Here is a 17,142-nt window from a genome sequence, read left to right on the forward strand (position 1 = left end):
CCGAGACATTCGCGCTGCCGGGGCCGTTCTGGCGTAGGATTCAACGCGCTGTTCCGCTATGCGGCATGGCACCGCCAGTCTCCGGACTCAGTTTATTTTCGGGGGAAAAAAATTATCCGAAGAGGAAAAGCCAAAAGCCGAAAAATTAAAAATAAATATTATCAAAAAATAAAAAAGTGGAGAAAAAAATAAAAAGGGTGCAACACGAGGACTTTCCAGGGGGTCACCCATCCTAGTACTACTCTCGCCCAAGCACGCTTAACTGCGGAGTTCTGATGGGATCCGGTGCATTAGTGCTGGTATGATCGCACCCATGACATGCCCTTCGAAACTCCCTTTTATGACAAAGCAGCAGACCTCGACGGACCGAGACATTCGCGATGCCGGGGCCGTTCTGGCGTAGGATTCAACGCGCTGTTCTGCTATGCGGCATGGCACCGCGAGTCTCCGGACTCAGTTTATTTTCGGGGGAAAAAAATTATCCGAAGAGGAAAAGCCAAAAGCCGAAAAATTAAAAATAAATATTATCAAAAAATAAAAAAGCGGGCAAAAAATAAAAGGGGTGCAACATGAGGACTTCCCAGGGGGTCACCCATCCTAGTACTACTCTCGCCCAAGCACGCTTAACTGCGGAGTTCTGATGGGATCCGGTGCATTAGTGCTGGTATGATCGCACCCATGACATGCCCATCGAAACACCCTTTTATGACAAAGCAGCAGACCTCGACGGCCCGAGACATTCGCGCTGCCGGGGCCGTTCTGGCGTAGGATTCAATGCGCTGTTCCGCTATGCGGCATGGCACCGCGAGTCTCCGGACTCAGTTTATTTTCGAGGGAAAAAAATTATCCGAAGAGGAAAAGCCAAAAGCCAAAAAATTAAAAATAAATGTTATCAAAAAAAAAAAAAGCGGGCAAAAAATAAAAGGGGTGCAACACGAGGACTTCCCAGGGGGTCACCCATCCTAGTACTGCTCTCGCCCAAGCACGCTTAACTGCGGAGTTCTGATGGGATCAGGTGCATTAGTGCTGGTATGATCGCACCCATGATATGCCCTTCGAAACTCCCTTTTATGACAAAGCAGCAGACCTCGACGGCCCGAGACATTCGCGCTGCCGGGGCCGTTCTGGCGTAGGATTCAACGCGCTGGTCCCGCTATGCGGCATGGCACCGCCAGTCTCCGGACCCAGTTTATTGTCGGGGGAAAAAAATTATCCGAAGAGGAAAAACCAAAAGCCAAAAAATTAAAAATAAATATTATCAAAAAATAAAAAAGCGGGCAAAAAATAAAAAGGGTGCAACATGAGGACTTCCCAGGGGGTCACCCATCCTAGTACTACTCTCGCCCAAGCACGCTTAACTGCAGAGTTCTGATAGGATCCGGTGCATTAGTGCTGGTATGATCGCACCCAAGACATGCCCTTCGAAACTCCCTTTTATGACAAAGTAGCAGACCTCGACGGCCCGAGACATTCGCGCTGCCGGGGCCGTTCTGGCGTAGGATTCAACACGCTGTTCCGCTATGCGGCATGGCACCGCCAGTCTCCGGACACAGTTTATTTTCGGGGGAAAAAAATTATCCGAAGAGGAGAAGCCAAAAGCCGAAAAATAAAAAATAAATGTTATCAAAAAATAAAAAAGCGGGCAAAAAATAAAAGGGGTGCAACACGAGGACTTCCCAGGGGGTCACCCATCCTAGTACTACTCTCGCCCAAGCACGCTTAACTGCGGAGTTCTGATGGGATCCGGTGCATTAGTGCTGGTATGATCGCACCCATGACATGCCCTTCGAAACTCCCTTTTATGACAAAGCAGCAGACCTCGACGGCCCGAGACATTCGCGCTGCCGGGGCCGTTCTGGCGTAGGATTCAACGCGCTGTTCCGCTATGCGGCATGGCACCGCCAGTCTCCGGACTCAGTTTATTTTCGGGGGAAAAAAATTATCCGAAGAGGAAAAGCCAAAAGCCGAAAAATAAAAAATAAATGTTATCAAAAAATAAAAAAGCGGGCAAAAAATAAAAGGGGTGCAACACGAGGACTTCCCAGGGGGTCACCCATCCTAGTACTACTCTCGCCCAAGCACGCTTAACTGCGGAGTTCTGATGGGATCAGGTGCATTAGTGCTGGTATGATCGCACCCATGATATGCCCTTCGAAACTCCCTTTTATGACAAAGCAGCAGACCTCGACGGCCCAAGACATTCGCGCTGCCGGGGCCGTTCTGGCGTAGGATTCAACGCGCTGGTCCCGCTATGCGGCATGGCACCGCCAGTCTCCGGACCCAGTTTATTGTCGGGGGAAAAAAATTATCCGAAGAGGAAAAGCCAAAAGCCAAAAAATTAAAAATAAATATTATCAAAAAATAAAAAAGCGGGCAAAAAATAAAAAGGGTGCAACATGAGGACTTCCCAGGGGGTCACCCATCCTAGTACTTCTCTCGCCCAAGCACGCCTAACTGCGGAGTTATGATGGGATCCGGTGCATTAGTGCTGGTATGATCGCACCCATGACATGCCCTTCGAAACTCCCTTTTATGACAAAGCAGCAGACCGCGACAGCCCGAGACATTCGCGCTGCCGGGACCGTTCTGGCGTAGGATTCAACGCGCTGTTCCGCTATGCGGCATGGCACCGCGAGTCTCCGGACTCAGTTTATTTTCGGGGGAAAAAAATTATCCGAAGAGGAAAAGCCAAAAGCCGAAAAATTAAAAATAAATATTATCAAAAAATAAAAAAGCGGGCAAAAAATAAAAGGGGTGCAACACGAGGACTTCCCAGGGGGTCACCCATCCTAGTACTACTCTCGCCCAAGCACGCTTAACTGCGGAGTTCTGATGGGATCCGGTGCATTAGTGCTGGTATGATCGCACCCATGATATGCCCTTCGAAACTCCCTTTTATGACAAAGCAGCAGACCTCGACGGCCCGAGACATTCGCGCTGCCGGGGCCGTTCTGGCGTAGGATTCAACGCGCTGGTCCCGCTATGCGGCATGGCACCGCCAGTCTCCGGACCCAGTTTATTGTCGGGGGAAAAAAATTATCCGAAGAGGAAAAACCAAAAGCCAAAAAATTAAAAATAAATATTATCAAAAAATAAAAAAGCGGGCAAAAAATAAAAAGGGTGCAACATGAGGACTTCCCAGGGGGTCACCCATCCTAGTACTACTCTCGCCCAAGCACGCTTAACTGCAGAGTTCTGATAGGATCCGGTGCATTAGTGCTGGTATGATCGCACCCAAGACATGCCCTTCGAAACTCCCTTTTATGACAAAGTAGCAGACCTCGACGGCCCGAGACATTCGCGCTGCCGGGGCCGTTCTGGCGTAGGATTCAACACGCTGTTCCGCTATGCGGCATGGCACCGCCAGTCTCCGGACACAGTTTATTTTCGGGGGAAAAAAATTATCCGAAGAGGAGAAGCCAAAAGCCGAAAAATAAAAAATAAATGTTATCAAAAAATAAAAAAGCGGGCAAAAAATAAAAGGGGTGCAACACGAGGACTTCCCAGGGGGTCACCCATCCTAGTACTACTCTCGCCCAAGCACGCTTAACTGCGGAGTTCTGATGGGATCCGGTGCATTAGTGCTGGTATGATCGCACCCATGACATGCCCTTCGAAACTCCCTTTTATGACAAAGCAGCAGACCTCGACGGCCCGAGACATTCGCGCTGCCGGGGCCGTTCTGGCGTAGGATTCAACGCGCTGTTCCGCTATGCGGCATGGCACCGCCAGTCTCCGGACTCAGTTTATTTTCGGGGGAAAAAATTATCCGAAGAGGAAAAGCCAAAAGCCGAAAAATAAAAAATAAATGTTATCAAAAAATAAAAAAGCGGGCAAAAAATAAAAGGGGTGCAACACGAGGACTTCCCAGGGGGTCACCCATCCTAGTACTACTCTCGCCCAAGCACGCTTAACTGCGGAGTTCTGATGGGATCAGGTGCATTAGTGCTGGTATGATCGCACCCATGATATGCCCTTCGAAACTCCCTTTTATGACAAAGCAGCAGACCTCGACGGCCCAAGACATTCGCGCTGCCGGGGCCGTTCTGGCGTAGGATTCAACGCGCTGGTCCCGCTATGCGGCATGGCACCGCCAGTCTCCGGACCCAGTTTATTGTCGGGGGAAAAAAATTATCCGAAGAGGAAAAGCCAAAAGCCAAAAAATTAAAAATAAATATTATCAAAAAATAAAAAAGCGGGCAAAAAATAAAAAGGGTGCAACATGAGGACTTCCCAGGGGGTCACCCATCCTAGTACTTCTCTCGCCCAAGCACGCCTAACTGCGGAGTTATGATGGGATCCGGTGCATTAGTGCCGGTATGATCGCACCCATGACATGCCCTTCGAAACTCCCTTTTATGACAAAGCAGCAGACCGCGACGGCCCGAGACATTCGCGCTGCCGGGACCGTTCTGGCGTAGGATTCAACGCGCTGTTCCGCTATGCGGCATGGCACCGCGAGTCTCCGGACTCAGTTTATTTTCGGGGGAAAAAAATTATCCGAAGAGGAAAAGCCAAAAGCCGAAAAATTAAAAATAAATATTATCAAAAAATAAAAAAGCGGGCAAAAAATAAAAGGGGTGCAACACGAGGACTTCCCAGGGGGTCACCCATCCTAGTACTACTCTCGCCCAAGCACGCTTAACTGCGGAGTTCTGATGGGATCCGGTGCATTAGTGCTGGTATGATCGCACCCATGACATGCCCATCGAAACTCCCTTTTATGACAAAGCAGCAGACCTCGACGGCCCGAGACATTCGCGCCGCCGGGGCCGTTCTGGCGTAGGATTCAACGCGCTATTCCCGCTATGCGGCATGGCACCGCCAGTCTCCGGACTCAGTTTATTGTCGGGGGAAAAAAATTATCCGAAGAGGAAAAGCCAAAAGCCGAAAAATTAAAAATAAATATTATCAAAAAATAAAAAAGCGGGCAAAAAATAAAAGGGGTGCAACACGAGGACTTCCCAGGGGGTCACCCATCCTAGTACTACTCTCGCCCAAGCACGCTTAACTGCGGAGTTCTGATGGGATCCGGTGCATTAGTGCTGGTATGATCGCACCCATGACATGCCCATCGAAACACCCTTTTATGACAAAGCAGCAGACCTCGACGGCCCGAGACATTCGCGCTGCCGGGGCCGTTCTGGCGTAGGATTCAATGCGCTGTTCCGCTATGCGGCATGGCACCGCGAGTCTCCGGACTCAGTTTATTTTCGAGGGAAAAAAATTATCCGAAGAGGAAAAGCCAAAAGCCAAAAAATTAAAAATAAATGTTATCAAAAAAGAAAAAAGCGGGCAAAAAATAAAAGGGGTGCAACACGAGGACTTCCCAGGGGGTCACCCATCCTAGTACTACTCTCGCCCAAGCACGCTTAACTGCGGAGTTCTGATGGGATCAGGTGCATTAGTGCTGGTATGATCGCACCCATGATATGCCCTTCGAAACTCCCTTTTATGACAAAGCAGCAGACCTCGACGGCCCGAGACATTCGCGCTGCCGGGGCCGTTCTGGCGTAGGATTCAACGCGCTGGTCCCGCTATGTGGCATGGCACCGCCAGTCTCCGGACCCAGTTTATTGTCGGGGGAAAAAAATTATCCGAAGAGGAAAAGCCAAAAGCCAAAAAATTAAAAATAAATATTATCAAAAAATAAAAAAGCGGGCAAAAAATAAAAAGGGTGCAACATGAGGACTTCCCAGGGGGTCACCCATCCTAGTACTACTCTCGCCCAAGCACGCTTAACTGCAGAGTTCTGATAGGATCCGGTGCATTAGTGCTGGTATGATCGCACCCAAGACATGCCCTTCGAAACTCCCTTTTATGACAAAGTAGCAGACCTCGACGGCCCGAGACATTCGCGCTGCCGGGGCCGTTCTGGCGTAGGATTCAACACGCTGTTCCGCTATGCGGCATGGCACCGCCAGTCTCCGGACTCAGTTTATTTTCGGGGGAAAAAAATTATCCGAAGAGGAGAAGCCAAAAGCCGAAAAATAAAAAATAAATGTTATCAAAAAATAAAAAAGCGGGCAAAAAATAAAAGGGGTGCAACACGAGGACTTCCCAGGGGGTCACCCATCCTAGTACTACTCTCGCCCAAGCACGCTTAACTACGGAGTTCTGATGGGATCCGGTGCATTAGTGCTGGTATGATCGCACCCATGACATGCCCTTCGAAACTCCCTTTTATGACAAAGCAGCAGACCTCGACGGCCCGAGACATTCGCGCTGCCGGGGCCGTTCTGGCGTAGGATTCAACGCGCTGTTCCGCTATGCGGCATGGCACCGCCAGTCTCCGGACTCAGTTTATTTTCGGGGGAAAAAAATTATCCGAAGAGGAAAAGCCAAAAGCCGAAAAATAAAAAATAAATGTTATCAAAAAATAAAAAAGCGGGCAAAAAATAAAAGGGGTGCAACACGAGGACTTCCCAGGGGGTCACCCATCCTAGTACTACTCTCGCCCAAGCACGCTTAACTGCGGAGTTCTGATGGGATCAGGTGCATTAGTGCTGGTATGATCGCACCCATGATATGCCCTTCGAAACTCCCTTTTATGACAAAGCAGCAGACCTCGACGGCCCGAGACATTCGCGCTGCCGGGGCCGTTCTGGCGTAGGATTCAACGCGCTGGTCCCGCTATGCGGCATGGCACCGCCAGTCTCCGGACCCAGTTTATTGTCGGGGGAAAAAAATTATCCGAAGAGGAAAAGCCAAAAGCCAAAAAATTAAAAATAAATATTATCAAAAAATAAAAAAGCGGGCAAAAAATAAAAAGGGTGCAACATGAGGACTTCCCAGGGGGTCACCCATCCTAGTACTACTCTCGCCCAAGCACGCTTAACTGCAGAGTTCTGATAGGATCCGGTGCATTAGTGCTGGTATGATCGCACCCAAGACATGCCCTTCGAAACTCCCTTTTATGACAAAGTAGCAGACCTCGACGGCCCGAGACATTCGCGCTGCCGGGGCCGTTCTGGCGTAGGATTCAACACGCTGTTCCGCTATGCGGCATGGCACCGCCAGTCTCCGGACTCAGTTTATTTTCGGGAGAAAAAAATTATCCGAAGAGGAAAAGCCAAAAGCCGAAAAATAAAAAATAAATGTTATCAAAAAATAAAAAAGCGGGCAAAAAATAAAAGGGGTGCAACACGAGGACTTCCCAGGGGGTCACCCATCCTAGTACTACTCTCGCCCAAGCACGCTTAACTGCGGAGTTCTGATGGGATCCGGTGCATTAGTGCTGGTATGATCGCACCCATGACATGCCCTTCGAAACTCCCTTTTATGACAAAGCAGCAGACCTCGACGGCCCGAGACATTCGCGCTGCCGGGGCCGTTCTGGCGTAGGATTCAACGCGCTGTTCCGCTATGCGGCATGGCACCGCCAGTCTCCGGACTGAGTTTATTTTCGGGGGAAAAAAATTATCCGAAGAGGAAAAGCCAAAAGCCGAAAAATAAAAAATAAATGTTATCAAAAAATAAAAAAGCGGGCAAAAAATAAAAGGGGTGCAACACGAGGACTTCCCAGGGGGTCACCCATCCTAGTACTACTCTCGCCCAAGCACGCTTAACTGCGGAGTTCTGATGGGATCCGGTGTATTAGTGCTGGTATGATCGCACCCATGACATGCCCTTCGAAACTCCCTTTTATGATAAAGCAGCAGACCTCGACGGCCCGAGACATTCGCGCTGCCGGGGCCGTTCTGGCGTAGAATTCAACGCGCTGTTCCGCTATGCGGCATGGCACCGCCAGTCTCCGGACTCAGTTTATTTTCGGGGGGAAAAAATTATCCGAAGAGGAAAAGCCAAAAGCCAAAAAATTAAAAATAAATATTATCAAAAAATAAAAAAGCGGGCAAAAAATAAAAAGGGTGCAACACGAGGACTTCCCAGGGGGTCACCCATCCTAGTACTTCTCTCGCCCAAGCACGCCTAACTGCGGAGTTATGATGGGATCCGGTGCATTAGTGCTGGTATGATCGCACCCATGACATGCCCTTCGAAACTCCCTTTTATGACAAAGCAGCAGACCGCGACGGCCCGAGACATTCGCGCTGCCGGGGCCGTTCTGGCGTAGGATTCAACGCGCTGTTCCGCTATGCGGCATGGCACCGCGAGTCTCCGGACTCAGTTTATTTTCGGGGGAAAAAAATTATCCGAAGAGGAAAAGCCAAAAGCCGAAAAATTAAAAATAAATATTATCAAAAAATAAAAAAGCGGGCAAAAAATAAAAGGGGTGCAACACGAGGACTTCCCAGGGGGTCACCCATCCTAGTACTACTCTCGCCCAAGCACGCTTAACTGCGGAGTTCTGATGGGATCCGGTGCATTAGTGCTGGTATGATCGCACCCATGACATGCCCATCGAAACTCCCTTTTATGACAAAGCAGCAGACCTCGACGGCCCGAGACATTCGCGCCGCCGGGGCCGTTCTGGCGTAGGATTCAACGCGCTATTCCCGCTATGCGGCATGGCACCGCCAGTCTCCGGACTCAGTTTATTTTCGGGGGAAAAAAATTATCCGAAGAGGAAAAGCCAAAAGCCGAAAAATTAAAAATAAATATTATCAAAAAATAAAAAAGTGGAGAAAAAAATAAAAAGGGTGCAACACGAGGACTTCCCAGGGGGTCACCCATCCTAGTACTACTCTCGCCCAAGCACGGTTAACTGCGGAGTTCTGATGGGATCCGTTGCATTAGTGCTGGTATGATCGCACCCATGACATGCCCTTCGAAACTCCCTTTTATGACAAAGCAGCAGACCTCGACGGCCCGAGACATTCGCGCTGCCGGGGCCGTTCTGGCGTAGGATTCAACGCGCTGTTCCGCTATGCGGCATGGCACCGCGAGTCTCCGGACTCAGTTTATTTTCGGGGGAAAAAAATTATCCGAAGAGGAAAAGCCAAAAGCCGAAAAATTAAAAATAAATATTATCAAAAAATAAAAAAGCGGGCAAAAAATAAAAGGGGTGCAACACGAGGACTTCCCAGGGGGTCACCCATCCTAGTACTACTCTCGCCCAAGCACGCTTAACTGCGGAGTTCTGATGGGATCCGGTGCATTAGTGCTGGTATGATCGCACCCATGACATGCCCATCGAAACTCCCTTTTATGACAAAGCAGCAGACCTCGACGGCCCGAGACATTCGCGCTGCCGGGGCCGTTCTGGCGTAGGATTCAACGCGCTGTTCCGCTATGCGGCATGGCACCGCCAGTCTCCGGACTCAGTTTATTTTCGGGGGAAAAAAATTATCCGAAGAGGAAAAGCCAAAAGCCGAAAAATTAAAAATAAATATTATCAAAAAATAAAAAAGTGGAGAAAAAAATAAAAAGGGTGCAACACGAGGACTTTCCAGGGGGTCACCCATCCTAGTACTACTCTCGCCCAAGCACGCTTAACTGCGGAGTTCTGATGGGATCCGGTGCATTAGTGCTGGTATGATCGCACCCATGACATGCCCTTCGAAACTCCCTTTTATGACAAAGCAGCAGACCTCGACGGACCGAGACATTCGCGATGCCGGGGCCGTTCTGGCGTAGGATTCAACGCGCTGTTCTGCTATGCGGCATGGCACCGCGAGTCTCCGGACTCAGTTTATTTTCGGGGGAAAAAAATTATCCGAAGAGGAAAAGCCAAAAGCCGAAAAATTAAAAATAAATATTATCAAAAAATAAAAAAGCGGGCAAAAAATAAAAGGGGTGCAACATGAGGACTTCCCAGGGGGTCACCCATCCTAGTACTACTCTCGCCCAAGCACGCTTAACTGCGGAGTTCTGATGGGATCCGGTGCATTAGTGCTGGTATGATCGCACCCATGACATGCCCATCGAAACACCCTTTTATGACAAAGTAGCAGACCTCGACGGCCCGAGACATTCGCGCTGCCGGGGCCGTTCTGGCGTAGGATTCAATGCGCTGTTCCGCTATGCGGCATGGCACCGCGAGTCTCCGGACTCAGTTTATTTTCGAGGGAAAAAAATTATCCGAAGAGGAAAAGCCAAAAGCCAAAAAATTAAAAATAAATGTTATCAAAAAAGAAAAAAGCGGGCAAAAAATAAAAGGGGTGCAACACGAGGACTTCCCAGGGGGTCACCCATCCTAGTACTGCTCTCGCCCAAGCACGCTTAACTGCGGAGTTCTGATGGGATCAGGTGCATTAGTGCTGGTATGATCGCACCCATGATATGCCCTTCGAAACTCCCTTTTATGACAAAGCAGCAGACCTCGACGGCCCGAGACATTCGCGCTGCCGGGGCCGTTCTGGCGTAGGATTCAACGCGCTGGTCCCGCTATGCGGCATGGCACCGCCAGTCTCCGGACCCAGTTTATTGTCGGGGGAAAAAAATTATCCGAAGAGGAAAAACCAAAAGCCAAAAAATTAAAAATAAATATTATCAAAAAATAAAAAAGCGGGCAAAAAATAAAAAGGGTGCAACATGAGGACTTCCCAGGGGGTCACCCATCCTAGTACTACTCTCGCCCAAGCACGCTTAACTGCAGAGTTCTGATAGGATCCGGTGCATTAGTGCTGGTATGATCGCACCCAAGGCATGCCCTTCGAAACTCCCTTTTATGACAAAGTAGCAGACCTCGACGGCCCGAGACATTCGCGCTGCCGGGGCCGTTCTGGCGTAGGATTCAACACGCTGTTCCGCTATGCGGCATGGCACCGCCAGTCTCCGGACACAGTTTATTTTCGGGGGAAAAAAATTATCCGAAGAGGAGAAGCCAAAAGCCGAAAAATAAAAAATAAATGTTATCAAAAAATAAAAAAGCGGGCAAAAAATAAAAGGGGTGCAACACGAGGACTTCCCAGGGGGTCACCCATCCTAGTACTACTCTCGCCCAAGCACGCTTAACTGCGGAGTTCTGATGGGATCCGGTGCATTAGTGCTGGTATGATCGCACCCATGACATGCCCTTCGAAACTCCCTTTTATGACAAAGCAGCAGACCTCGACGGCCCGAGACATTCGCGCTGCCGGGGCCGTTCTGGCGTAGGATTCAACGCGCTGTTCCGCTATGCGGCATGGCACCGCCAGTCTCCGGACTCAGTTTATTTTCGGGGGAAAAAAATTATCCGAAGAGGAAAAGCCAAAAGCCGAAAAATAAAAAATAAATGTTATCAAAAAATAAAAAACCGGGCAAAAAATAAAAGGGGTGCAACACGAGGACTTCCCAGGGGGTCACCCATCCTAGTACTACTCTCGCCCAAGCACGCTTAACTGCGGAGTTCTGATGGGATCAGGTGCATTAGTGCTGGTATGATCGCACCCATGATATGCCCTTCGAAACTCCCTTTTATGACAAAGCAGCAGACCTCGACGGCCCAAGACATTCGCGCCGCCGGGGCCGTTCTGGCGTAGGATTCAACGCGCTATTCCCGCTATGCGGCATGGCACCGCCAGTCTCCGGACTCAGTTTATTTTCGGGGGAAAAAAATTATCCGAAGAGGAAAAGCCAAAAGCCGAAAAATTAAAAATAAATATTATCAAAAAATAAAAAAGTGGAGAAAAAAATAAAAAGGGTGCAACACGAGGACTTCCCAGGGGGTCACCCATCCTAGTACTACTCTCGCCCAAGCACGGTTAACTGCGGAGTTCTGATGGGATCCGTTGCATTAGTGCTGGTATGATCGCACCCATGACATGCCCTTCGAAACTCCCTTTTATGACAAAGCAGCAGACCTCGACGGCCCGAGACATTCGCGCTGCCGGGGCCGTTCTGGCGTAGGATTCAACGCGCTGTTCCGCTATGCGGCATGGCACCGCGAGTCTCCGGACTCAGTTTATTTTCGGGGGAAAAAAATTATCCGAAGAGGAAAAGCCAAAAGCCGAAAAATTAAAAATAAATATTATCAAAAAATAAAAAAGCGGGCAAAAAATAAAAGGGGTGCAACACGAGGACTTCCCAGGGGGTCACCCATCCTAGTACTACTCTCGCCCAAGCACGCTTAACTGCGGAGTTCTGATGGGATCCGGTGCATTAGTGCTGGTATGATCGCACCCATGACATGCCCATCGAAACTCCCTTTTATGACAAAGCAGCAGACCTCGACGGCCCGAGACATTCGCGCTGCCGGGGCCGTTCTGGCGTAGGATTCAACGCGCTGTTCCGCTATGCGGCATGGCACCGCCAGTCTCCGGACTCAGTTTATTTTCGGGGGAAAAAAATTATCCGAAGAGGAAAAGCCAAAAGCCGAAAAATTAAAAATAAATATTATCAAAAAATAAAAAAGTGGAGAAAAAAATAAAAAGGGTGCAACACGAGGACTTTCCAGGGGGTCACCCATCCTAGTACTACTCTCGCCCAAGCACGCTTAACTGCGGAGTTCTGATGGGATCCGGTGCATTAGTGCTGGTATGATCGCACCCATGACATGCCCTTCGAAACTCCCTTTTATGACAAAGCAGCAGACCTCGACGGACCGAGACATTCGCGATGCCGGGGCCGTTCTGGCGTAGGATTCAACGCGCTGTTCTGCTATGCGGCATGGCACCGCGAGTCTCCGGACTCAGTTTATTTTCGGGGGAAAAAAATTATCCGAAGAGGAAAAGCCAAAAGCCGAAAAATTAAAAATAAATATTATCAAAAAATAAAAAAGCGGGCAAAAAATAAAAGGGGTGCAACATGAGGACTTCCCAGGGGGTCACCCATCCTAGTACTACTCTCGCCCAAGCACGCTTAACTGCGGAGTTCTGATGGGATCCGGTGCATTAGTGCTGGTATGATCGCACCCATGACATGCCCATCGAAACACCCTTTTATGACAAAGTAGCAGACCTCGACGGCCCGAGACATTCGCGCTGCCGGGGCCGTTCTGGCGTAGGATTCAATGCGCTGTTCCGCTATGCGGCATGGCACCGCGAGTCTCCGGACTCAGTTTATTTTCGAGGGAAAAAAATTATCCGAAGAGGAAAAGCCAAAAGCCAAAAAATTAAAAATAAATGTTATCAAAAAAGAAAAAAGCGGGCAAAAAATAAAAGGGGTGCAACACGAGGACTTCCCAGGGGGTCACCCATCCTAGTACTGCTCTCGCCCAAGCACGCTTAACTGCGGAGTTCTGATGGGATCAGGTGCATTAGTGCTGGTATGATCGCACCCATGATATGCCCTTCGAAACTCCCTTTTATGACAAAGCAGCAGACCTCGACGGCCCGAGACATTCGCGCTGCCGGGGCCGTTCTGGCGTAGGATTCAACGCGCTGGTCCCGCTATGCGGCATGGCACCGCCAGTCTCCGGACCCAGTTTATTGTCGGGGGAAAAAAATTATCCGAAGAGGAAAAACCAAAAGCCAAAAAATTAAAAATAAATATTATCAAAAAATAAAAAAGCGGGCAAAAAATAAAAAGGGTGCAACATGAGGACTTCCCAGGGGGTCACCCATCCTAGTACTACTCTCGCCCAAGCACGCTTAACTGCAGAGTTCTGATAGGATCCGGTGCATTAGTGCTGGTATGATCGCACCCAAGGCATGCCCTTCGAAACTCCCTTTTATGACAAAGTAGCAGACCTCGACGGCCCGAGACATTCGCGCTGCCGGGGCCGTTCTGGCGTAGGATTCAACACGCTGTTCCGCTATGCGGCATGGCACCGCCAGTCTCCGGACACAGTTTATTTTCGGGGGAAAAAAATTATCCGAAGAGGAGAAGCCAAAAGCCGAAAAATAAAAAATAAATGTTATCAAAAAATAAAAAAGCGGGCAAAAAATAAAAGGGGTGCAACACGAGGACTTCCCAGGGGGTCACCCATCCTAGTACTACTCTCGCCCAAGCACGCTTAACTGCGGAGTTCTGATGGGATCCGGTGCATTAGTGCTGGTATGATCGCACCCATGACATGCCCTTCGAAACTCCCTTTTATGACAAAGCAGCAGACCTCGACGGCCCGAGACATTCGCGCTGCCGGGGCCGTTCTGGCGTAGGATTCAACGCGCTGTTCCGCTATGCGGCATGGCACCGCCAGTCTCCGGACTCAGTTTATTTTCGGGGGAAAAAAATTATCCGAAGAGGAAAAGCCAAAAGCCGAAAAATAAAAAATAAATGTTATCAAAAAATAAAAAAGCGGGCAAAAAATAAAAGGGGTGCAACACGAGGACTTCCCAGGGGGTCACCCATCCTAGTACTACTCTCGCCCAAGCACGCTTAACTGCGGAGTTCTGATGGGATCAGGTGCATTAGTGCTGGTATGATCGCACCCATGATATGCCCTTCGAAACTCCCTTTTATGACAAAGCAGCAGACCTCGACGGCCCAAGACATTCGCGCTGCCGGGGCCGTTCTGGCGTAGGATTCAACGCGCTGGTCCCGCTATGCGGCATGGCACCGCCAGTCTCCGGACCCAGTTTATTGTCGGGGGAAAAAAATTATCCGAAGAGGAAAAGCCAAAAGCCAAAAAATTAAAAATAAATATTATCAAAAAATAAAAAAGCGGGCAAAAAATAAAAAGGGTGCAACATGAGGACTTCCCAGGGGGTCACCCATCCTAGTACTTCTCTCGCCCAAGCACGCCTAACTGCGGAGTTATGATGGGATCCGGTGCATTAGTGCCGGTATGATCGCACCCATGACATGCCCTTCGAAACTCCCTTTTATGACAAAGCAGCAGACCGCGACGGCCCGAGACATTCGCGCTGCCGGGACCGTTCTGGCGTAGGATTCAACGCGCTGTTCCGCTATGCGGCATGGCACCGCGAGTCTCCGGACTCAGTTTATTTTCGGGGGAAAAAAATTATCCGAAGAGGAAAAGCCAAAAGCCGAAAAATTAAAAATAAATATTATCAAAAAATAAAAAAGCGGGCAAAAAATAAAAGGGGTGCAACACGAGGACTTCCCAGGGGGTCACCCATCCTAGTACTACTCTCGCCCAAGCACGCTTAACTGCGGAGTTCTGATGGGATCCGGTGCATTAGTGCTGGTATGATCGCACCCATGATATGCCCTTCGAAACTCCCTTTTATGACAAAGCAGCAGACCTCGACGGCCCGAGACATTCGCGCTGCCGGGGCCGTTCTGGCGTAGGATTCAACGCGCTGGTCCCGCTATGCGGCATGGCACCGCCAGTCTCCGGACCCAGTTTATTGTCGGGGGAAAAAAATTATCCGAAGAGGAAAAACCAAAAGCCAAAAAATTAAAAATAAATATTATCAAAAAATAAAAAAGCGGGCAAAAAATAAAAAGGGTGCAACATGAGGACTTCCCAGGGGGTCACCCATCCTAGTACTACTCTCGCCCAAGCACGCTTAACTGCAGAGTTCTGATAGGATCCGGTGCATTAGTGCTGGTATGATCGCACCCAAGACATGCCCTTCGAAACTCCCTTTTATGACAAAGTAGCAGACCTCGACGGCCCGAGACATTCGCGCTGCCGGGGCCGTTCTGGCGTAGGATTCAACACGCTGTTCCGCTATGCGGCATGGCACCGCCAGTCTCCGGACACAGTTTATTTTCGGGGGAAAAAAATTATCCGAAGAGGAGAAGCCAAAAGCCGAAAAATAAAAAATAAATGTTATCAAAAAATAAAAAAGCGGGCAAAAAATAAAAGGGGTGCAACACGAGGACTTCCCAGGGGGTCACCCATCCTAGTACTACTCTCGCCCAAGCACGCTTAACTGCGGAGTTCTGATGGGATCCGGTGCATTAGTGCTGGTATGATCGCACCCATGACATGCCCTTCGAAACTCCCTTTTATGACAAAGCAGCAGACCTCGACGGCCCGAGACATTCGCGCTGCCGGGGCCGTTCTGGCGTAGGATTCAACGCGCTGTTCCGCTATGCGGCATGGCACCGCCAGTCTCCGGACTCAGTTTATTTTCGGGGGAAAAAAATTATCCGAAGAGGAAAAGCCAAAAGCCGAAAAATAAAAAATAAATGTTATCAAAAAATAAAAAAGCGGGCAAAAAATAAAAGGGGTGCAACACGAGGACTTCCCAGGGGGTCACCCATCCTAGTACTACTCTCGCCCAAGCACGCTTAACTGCGGAGTTCTGATGGGATCAGGTGCATTAGTGCTGGTATGATCGCACCCATGATATGCCCTTCGAAACTCCCTTTTATGACAAAGCAGCAGACCTCGACGGCCCAAGACATTCGCGCTGCCGGGGCCGTTCTGGCGTAGGATTCAACGCGCTGGTCCCGCTATGCGGCATGGCACCGCCAGTCTCCGGACCCAGTTTATTGTCGGGGGAAAAAAATTATCCGAAGAGGAAAAGCCAAAAGCCAAAAAATTAAAAATAAATATTATCAAAAAATAAAAAAGCGGGCAAAAAATAAAAAGGGTGCAACATGAGGACTTCCCAGGGGGTCACCCATCCTAGTACTTCTCTCGCCCAAGCACGCCTAACTGCGGAGTTATGATGGGATCCGGTGCATTAGTGCCGGTATGATCGCACCCATGACATGCCCTTCGAAACTCCCTTTTATGACAAAGCAGCAGACCGCGACGGCCCGAGACATTCGCGCTGCCGGGACCGTTCTGGCGTAGGATTCAACGCGCTGTTCCGCTATGCGGCATGGCACCGCGAGTCTCCGGACTCAGTTTATTTTCGGGGGAAAAAAATTATCCGAAGAGGAAAAGCCAAAAGCCGAAAAATTAAAAATAAATATTATCAAAAAATAAAAAAGCGGGCAAAAAATAAAAGGGGTGCAACACGAGGACTTCCCAGGGGGTCACCCATCCTAGTACTACTCTCGCCCAAGCACGCTTAACTGCGGAGTTCTGATGGGATCCGGTGCATTAGTGCTGGTATGATCGCACCCATGATATGCCCTTCGAAACTCCCTTTTATGACAAAGCAGCAGACCTCGACGGCCCGAGACATTCGCGCTGCCGGGGCCGTTCTGGCGTAGGATTCAACGCGCTGGTCCCGCTATGCGGCATGGCACCGCCAGTCTCCGGACCCAGTTTATTGTCGGGGGAAAAAAATTATCCGAAGAGGAAAAACCAAAAGCCAAAAAATTAAAAATAAATATTATCAAAAAATAAAAAAGCGGGCAAAAAATAAAAAGGGTGCAACATGAGGACTTCCCAGGGGGTCACCCATCCTAGTACTACTCTCGCCCAAGCACGCTTAACTGCAGAGTTCTGATAGGATCCGGTGCATTAGTGCTGGTATGATCGCACCCAAGACATGCCCTTCGAAACTC

General features: G+C 49.4%; 42 non-coding genes and 5 pseudogenes across 42 annotated transcripts; all 47 read right to left on the reverse strand.

The window, feature by feature from the left end:
* Positions 1 to 194: 194 nt before the first annotated feature.
* Positions 195 to 313, reverse strand: LOC149764013 (5S ribosomal RNA). The gene has a single exon (XR_016403266.1). It is a non-coding gene; the product is annotated as a 5S ribosomal RNA (ribosomal RNA).
* A 246-nt stretch (positions 314 to 559) lies between these two features.
* Positions 560 to 678, reverse strand: LOC149764014 (5S ribosomal RNA). Its single transcript, XR_016403992.1, has one exon. It is a non-coding gene; the product is annotated as a 5S ribosomal RNA (ribosomal RNA).
* A 246-nt stretch (positions 679 to 924) lies between these two features.
* LOC149764015 (5S ribosomal RNA) lies at positions 925 to 1,043 on the reverse strand. The gene has a single exon (XR_016404755.1). It is a non-coding gene; the product is annotated as a 5S ribosomal RNA (ribosomal RNA).
* Positions 1,044 to 1,290: 247 nt separating this feature from the next.
* On the reverse strand, positions 1,291 to 1,409 carry LOC149764016 (5S ribosomal RNA). Its single transcript, XR_016408404.1, has one exon. It is a non-coding gene; the product is annotated as a 5S ribosomal RNA (ribosomal RNA).
* A 246-nt stretch (positions 1,410 to 1,655) lies between these two features.
* LOC149764017 (5S ribosomal RNA) lies at positions 1,656 to 1,774 on the reverse strand. The gene has a single exon (XR_016411062.1). It is a non-coding gene; the product is annotated as a 5S ribosomal RNA (ribosomal RNA).
* Positions 1,775 to 2,020: 246 nt separating this feature from the next.
* On the reverse strand, positions 2,021 to 2,139 carry LOC149764018 (5S ribosomal RNA). The gene has a single exon (XR_016403483.1). It is a non-coding gene; the product is annotated as a 5S ribosomal RNA (ribosomal RNA).
* A 247-nt stretch (positions 2,140 to 2,386) lies between these two features.
* Positions 2,387 to 2,505, reverse strand: LOC149764019 (5S ribosomal RNA; annotated as a pseudogene).
* Positions 2,506 to 2,751: 246 nt separating this feature from the next.
* On the reverse strand, positions 2,752 to 2,870 carry LOC149764020 (5S ribosomal RNA). Its single transcript, XR_016411063.1, has one exon. It is a non-coding gene; the product is annotated as a 5S ribosomal RNA (ribosomal RNA).
* A 247-nt stretch (positions 2,871 to 3,117) lies between these two features.
* Positions 3,118 to 3,236, reverse strand: LOC149764021 (5S ribosomal RNA). Its single transcript, XR_016408405.1, has one exon. It is a non-coding gene; the product is annotated as a 5S ribosomal RNA (ribosomal RNA).
* Positions 3,237 to 3,482: 246 nt separating this feature from the next.
* On the reverse strand, positions 3,483 to 3,601 carry LOC149764022 (5S ribosomal RNA). Its single transcript, XR_016411064.1, has one exon. It is a non-coding gene; the product is annotated as a 5S ribosomal RNA (ribosomal RNA).
* A 245-nt stretch (positions 3,602 to 3,846) lies between these two features.
* On the reverse strand, positions 3,847 to 3,965 carry LOC149764023 (5S ribosomal RNA). The gene has a single exon (XR_016403484.1). It is a non-coding gene; the product is annotated as a 5S ribosomal RNA (ribosomal RNA).
* A 247-nt stretch (positions 3,966 to 4,212) lies between these two features.
* Positions 4,213 to 4,331, reverse strand: LOC149764024 (5S ribosomal RNA; annotated as a pseudogene).
* A 246-nt stretch (positions 4,332 to 4,577) lies between these two features.
* LOC149764025 (5S ribosomal RNA) lies at positions 4,578 to 4,696 on the reverse strand. The gene has a single exon (XR_016411065.1). It is a non-coding gene; the product is annotated as a 5S ribosomal RNA (ribosomal RNA).
* A 247-nt stretch (positions 4,697 to 4,943) lies between these two features.
* Positions 4,944 to 5,062, reverse strand: LOC149764026 (5S ribosomal RNA). The gene has a single exon (XR_016411066.1). It is a non-coding gene; the product is annotated as a 5S ribosomal RNA (ribosomal RNA).
* A 246-nt stretch (positions 5,063 to 5,308) lies between these two features.
* Positions 5,309 to 5,427, reverse strand: LOC149764027 (5S ribosomal RNA). Its single transcript, XR_016403485.1, has one exon. It is a non-coding gene; the product is annotated as a 5S ribosomal RNA (ribosomal RNA).
* A 247-nt stretch (positions 5,428 to 5,674) lies between these two features.
* LOC149764028 (5S ribosomal RNA) lies at positions 5,675 to 5,793 on the reverse strand. The gene has a single exon (XR_016408406.1). It is a non-coding gene; the product is annotated as a 5S ribosomal RNA (ribosomal RNA).
* A 246-nt stretch (positions 5,794 to 6,039) lies between these two features.
* Positions 6,040 to 6,158, reverse strand: LOC149764029 (5S ribosomal RNA). The gene has a single exon (XR_016412511.1). It is a non-coding gene; the product is annotated as a 5S ribosomal RNA (ribosomal RNA).
* Positions 6,159 to 6,404: 246 nt separating this feature from the next.
* Positions 6,405 to 6,523, reverse strand: LOC149764030 (5S ribosomal RNA). The gene has a single exon (XR_016403486.1). It is a non-coding gene; the product is annotated as a 5S ribosomal RNA (ribosomal RNA).
* A 247-nt stretch (positions 6,524 to 6,770) lies between these two features.
* LOC149764031 (5S ribosomal RNA) lies at positions 6,771 to 6,889 on the reverse strand. Its single transcript, XR_016408407.1, has one exon. It is a non-coding gene; the product is annotated as a 5S ribosomal RNA (ribosomal RNA).
* A 246-nt stretch (positions 6,890 to 7,135) lies between these two features.
* On the reverse strand, positions 7,136 to 7,254 carry LOC149764032 (5S ribosomal RNA). Its single transcript, XR_016411067.1, has one exon. It is a non-coding gene; the product is annotated as a 5S ribosomal RNA (ribosomal RNA).
* Positions 7,255 to 7,500: 246 nt separating this feature from the next.
* Positions 7,501 to 7,619, reverse strand: LOC149764033 (5S ribosomal RNA). The gene has a single exon (XR_016401717.1). It is a non-coding gene; the product is annotated as a 5S ribosomal RNA (ribosomal RNA).
* Positions 7,620 to 7,865: 246 nt separating this feature from the next.
* LOC149764034 (5S ribosomal RNA) lies at positions 7,866 to 7,984 on the reverse strand (annotated as a pseudogene).
* Positions 7,985 to 8,230: 246 nt separating this feature from the next.
* LOC149764035 (5S ribosomal RNA) lies at positions 8,231 to 8,349 on the reverse strand. Its single transcript, XR_016411068.1, has one exon. It is a non-coding gene; the product is annotated as a 5S ribosomal RNA (ribosomal RNA).
* Positions 8,350 to 8,597: 248 nt separating this feature from the next.
* Positions 8,598 to 8,716, reverse strand: LOC149764036 (5S ribosomal RNA). Its single transcript, XR_016405781.1, has one exon. It is a non-coding gene; the product is annotated as a 5S ribosomal RNA (ribosomal RNA).
* A 246-nt stretch (positions 8,717 to 8,962) lies between these two features.
* Positions 8,963 to 9,081, reverse strand: LOC149764037 (5S ribosomal RNA). Its single transcript, XR_016411069.1, has one exon. It is a non-coding gene; the product is annotated as a 5S ribosomal RNA (ribosomal RNA).
* Positions 9,082 to 9,328: 247 nt separating this feature from the next.
* Positions 9,329 to 9,447, reverse strand: LOC149764038 (5S ribosomal RNA). The gene has a single exon (XR_016403267.1). It is a non-coding gene; the product is annotated as a 5S ribosomal RNA (ribosomal RNA).
* A 246-nt stretch (positions 9,448 to 9,693) lies between these two features.
* Positions 9,694 to 9,812, reverse strand: LOC149764039 (5S ribosomal RNA). Its single transcript, XR_016403993.1, has one exon. It is a non-coding gene; the product is annotated as a 5S ribosomal RNA (ribosomal RNA).
* A 246-nt stretch (positions 9,813 to 10,058) lies between these two features.
* Positions 10,059 to 10,177, reverse strand: LOC149764040 (5S ribosomal RNA). Its single transcript, XR_016404756.1, has one exon. It is a non-coding gene; the product is annotated as a 5S ribosomal RNA (ribosomal RNA).
* A 247-nt stretch (positions 10,178 to 10,424) lies between these two features.
* Positions 10,425 to 10,543, reverse strand: LOC149764041 (5S ribosomal RNA). The gene has a single exon (XR_016408410.1). It is a non-coding gene; the product is annotated as a 5S ribosomal RNA (ribosomal RNA).
* A 246-nt stretch (positions 10,544 to 10,789) lies between these two features.
* LOC149764042 (5S ribosomal RNA) lies at positions 10,790 to 10,908 on the reverse strand. Its single transcript, XR_016411070.1, has one exon. It is a non-coding gene; the product is annotated as a 5S ribosomal RNA (ribosomal RNA).
* A 246-nt stretch (positions 10,909 to 11,154) lies between these two features.
* On the reverse strand, positions 11,155 to 11,273 carry LOC149764043 (5S ribosomal RNA). The gene has a single exon (XR_016403487.1). It is a non-coding gene; the product is annotated as a 5S ribosomal RNA (ribosomal RNA).
* Positions 11,274 to 11,521: 248 nt separating this feature from the next.
* Positions 11,522 to 11,640, reverse strand: LOC149764044 (5S ribosomal RNA). Its single transcript, XR_016405782.1, has one exon. It is a non-coding gene; the product is annotated as a 5S ribosomal RNA (ribosomal RNA).
* Positions 11,641 to 11,886: 246 nt separating this feature from the next.
* On the reverse strand, positions 11,887 to 12,005 carry LOC149764045 (5S ribosomal RNA). Its single transcript, XR_016411072.1, has one exon. It is a non-coding gene; the product is annotated as a 5S ribosomal RNA (ribosomal RNA).
* A 247-nt stretch (positions 12,006 to 12,252) lies between these two features.
* On the reverse strand, positions 12,253 to 12,371 carry LOC149764046 (5S ribosomal RNA). Its single transcript, XR_016403268.1, has one exon. It is a non-coding gene; the product is annotated as a 5S ribosomal RNA (ribosomal RNA).
* A 246-nt stretch (positions 12,372 to 12,617) lies between these two features.
* LOC149764047 (5S ribosomal RNA) lies at positions 12,618 to 12,736 on the reverse strand. Its single transcript, XR_016403994.1, has one exon. It is a non-coding gene; the product is annotated as a 5S ribosomal RNA (ribosomal RNA).
* Positions 12,737 to 12,982: 246 nt separating this feature from the next.
* LOC149764048 (5S ribosomal RNA) lies at positions 12,983 to 13,101 on the reverse strand. The gene has a single exon (XR_016404757.1). It is a non-coding gene; the product is annotated as a 5S ribosomal RNA (ribosomal RNA).
* Positions 13,102 to 13,348: 247 nt separating this feature from the next.
* LOC149764049 (5S ribosomal RNA) lies at positions 13,349 to 13,467 on the reverse strand. Its single transcript, XR_016408411.1, has one exon. It is a non-coding gene; the product is annotated as a 5S ribosomal RNA (ribosomal RNA).
* A 246-nt stretch (positions 13,468 to 13,713) lies between these two features.
* On the reverse strand, positions 13,714 to 13,832 carry LOC149764050 (5S ribosomal RNA). The gene has a single exon (XR_016411073.1). It is a non-coding gene; the product is annotated as a 5S ribosomal RNA (ribosomal RNA).
* Positions 13,833 to 14,078: 246 nt separating this feature from the next.
* LOC149764051 (5S ribosomal RNA) lies at positions 14,079 to 14,197 on the reverse strand. The gene has a single exon (XR_016403489.1). It is a non-coding gene; the product is annotated as a 5S ribosomal RNA (ribosomal RNA).
* Positions 14,198 to 14,444: 247 nt separating this feature from the next.
* On the reverse strand, positions 14,445 to 14,563 carry LOC149764052 (5S ribosomal RNA; annotated as a pseudogene).
* Positions 14,564 to 14,809: 246 nt separating this feature from the next.
* Positions 14,810 to 14,928, reverse strand: LOC149764053 (5S ribosomal RNA). The gene has a single exon (XR_016411074.1). It is a non-coding gene; the product is annotated as a 5S ribosomal RNA (ribosomal RNA).
* A 247-nt stretch (positions 14,929 to 15,175) lies between these two features.
* LOC149764054 (5S ribosomal RNA) lies at positions 15,176 to 15,294 on the reverse strand. The gene has a single exon (XR_016408412.1). It is a non-coding gene; the product is annotated as a 5S ribosomal RNA (ribosomal RNA).
* Positions 15,295 to 15,540: 246 nt separating this feature from the next.
* On the reverse strand, positions 15,541 to 15,659 carry LOC149764055 (5S ribosomal RNA). Its single transcript, XR_016411075.1, has one exon. It is a non-coding gene; the product is annotated as a 5S ribosomal RNA (ribosomal RNA).
* A 246-nt stretch (positions 15,660 to 15,905) lies between these two features.
* Positions 15,906 to 16,024, reverse strand: LOC149764056 (5S ribosomal RNA). The gene has a single exon (XR_016403490.1). It is a non-coding gene; the product is annotated as a 5S ribosomal RNA (ribosomal RNA).
* A 247-nt stretch (positions 16,025 to 16,271) lies between these two features.
* On the reverse strand, positions 16,272 to 16,390 carry LOC149764057 (5S ribosomal RNA; annotated as a pseudogene).
* Positions 16,391 to 16,636: 246 nt separating this feature from the next.
* Positions 16,637 to 16,755, reverse strand: LOC149764058 (5S ribosomal RNA). Its single transcript, XR_016411076.1, has one exon. It is a non-coding gene; the product is annotated as a 5S ribosomal RNA (ribosomal RNA).
* Positions 16,756 to 17,002: 247 nt separating this feature from the next.
* LOC149764059 (5S ribosomal RNA) lies at positions 17,003 to 17,121 on the reverse strand. Its single transcript, XR_016408413.1, has one exon. It is a non-coding gene; the product is annotated as a 5S ribosomal RNA (ribosomal RNA).
* Between the last annotated feature and the right edge of the window lie 21 nt (positions 17,122 to 17,142).

This window comes from Phoenix dactylifera, chromosome 4, assembly GCF_051530095.1.
Source record: "Phoenix dactylifera cultivar Ajwa chromosome 4, Ajwa_hap1_PhDact_Kaust_v1.1, whole genome shotgun sequence".
Classification (NCBI taxonomy): domain Eukaryota; kingdom Viridiplantae; phylum Streptophyta; class Magnoliopsida; order Arecales; family Arecaceae; genus Phoenix; species Phoenix dactylifera.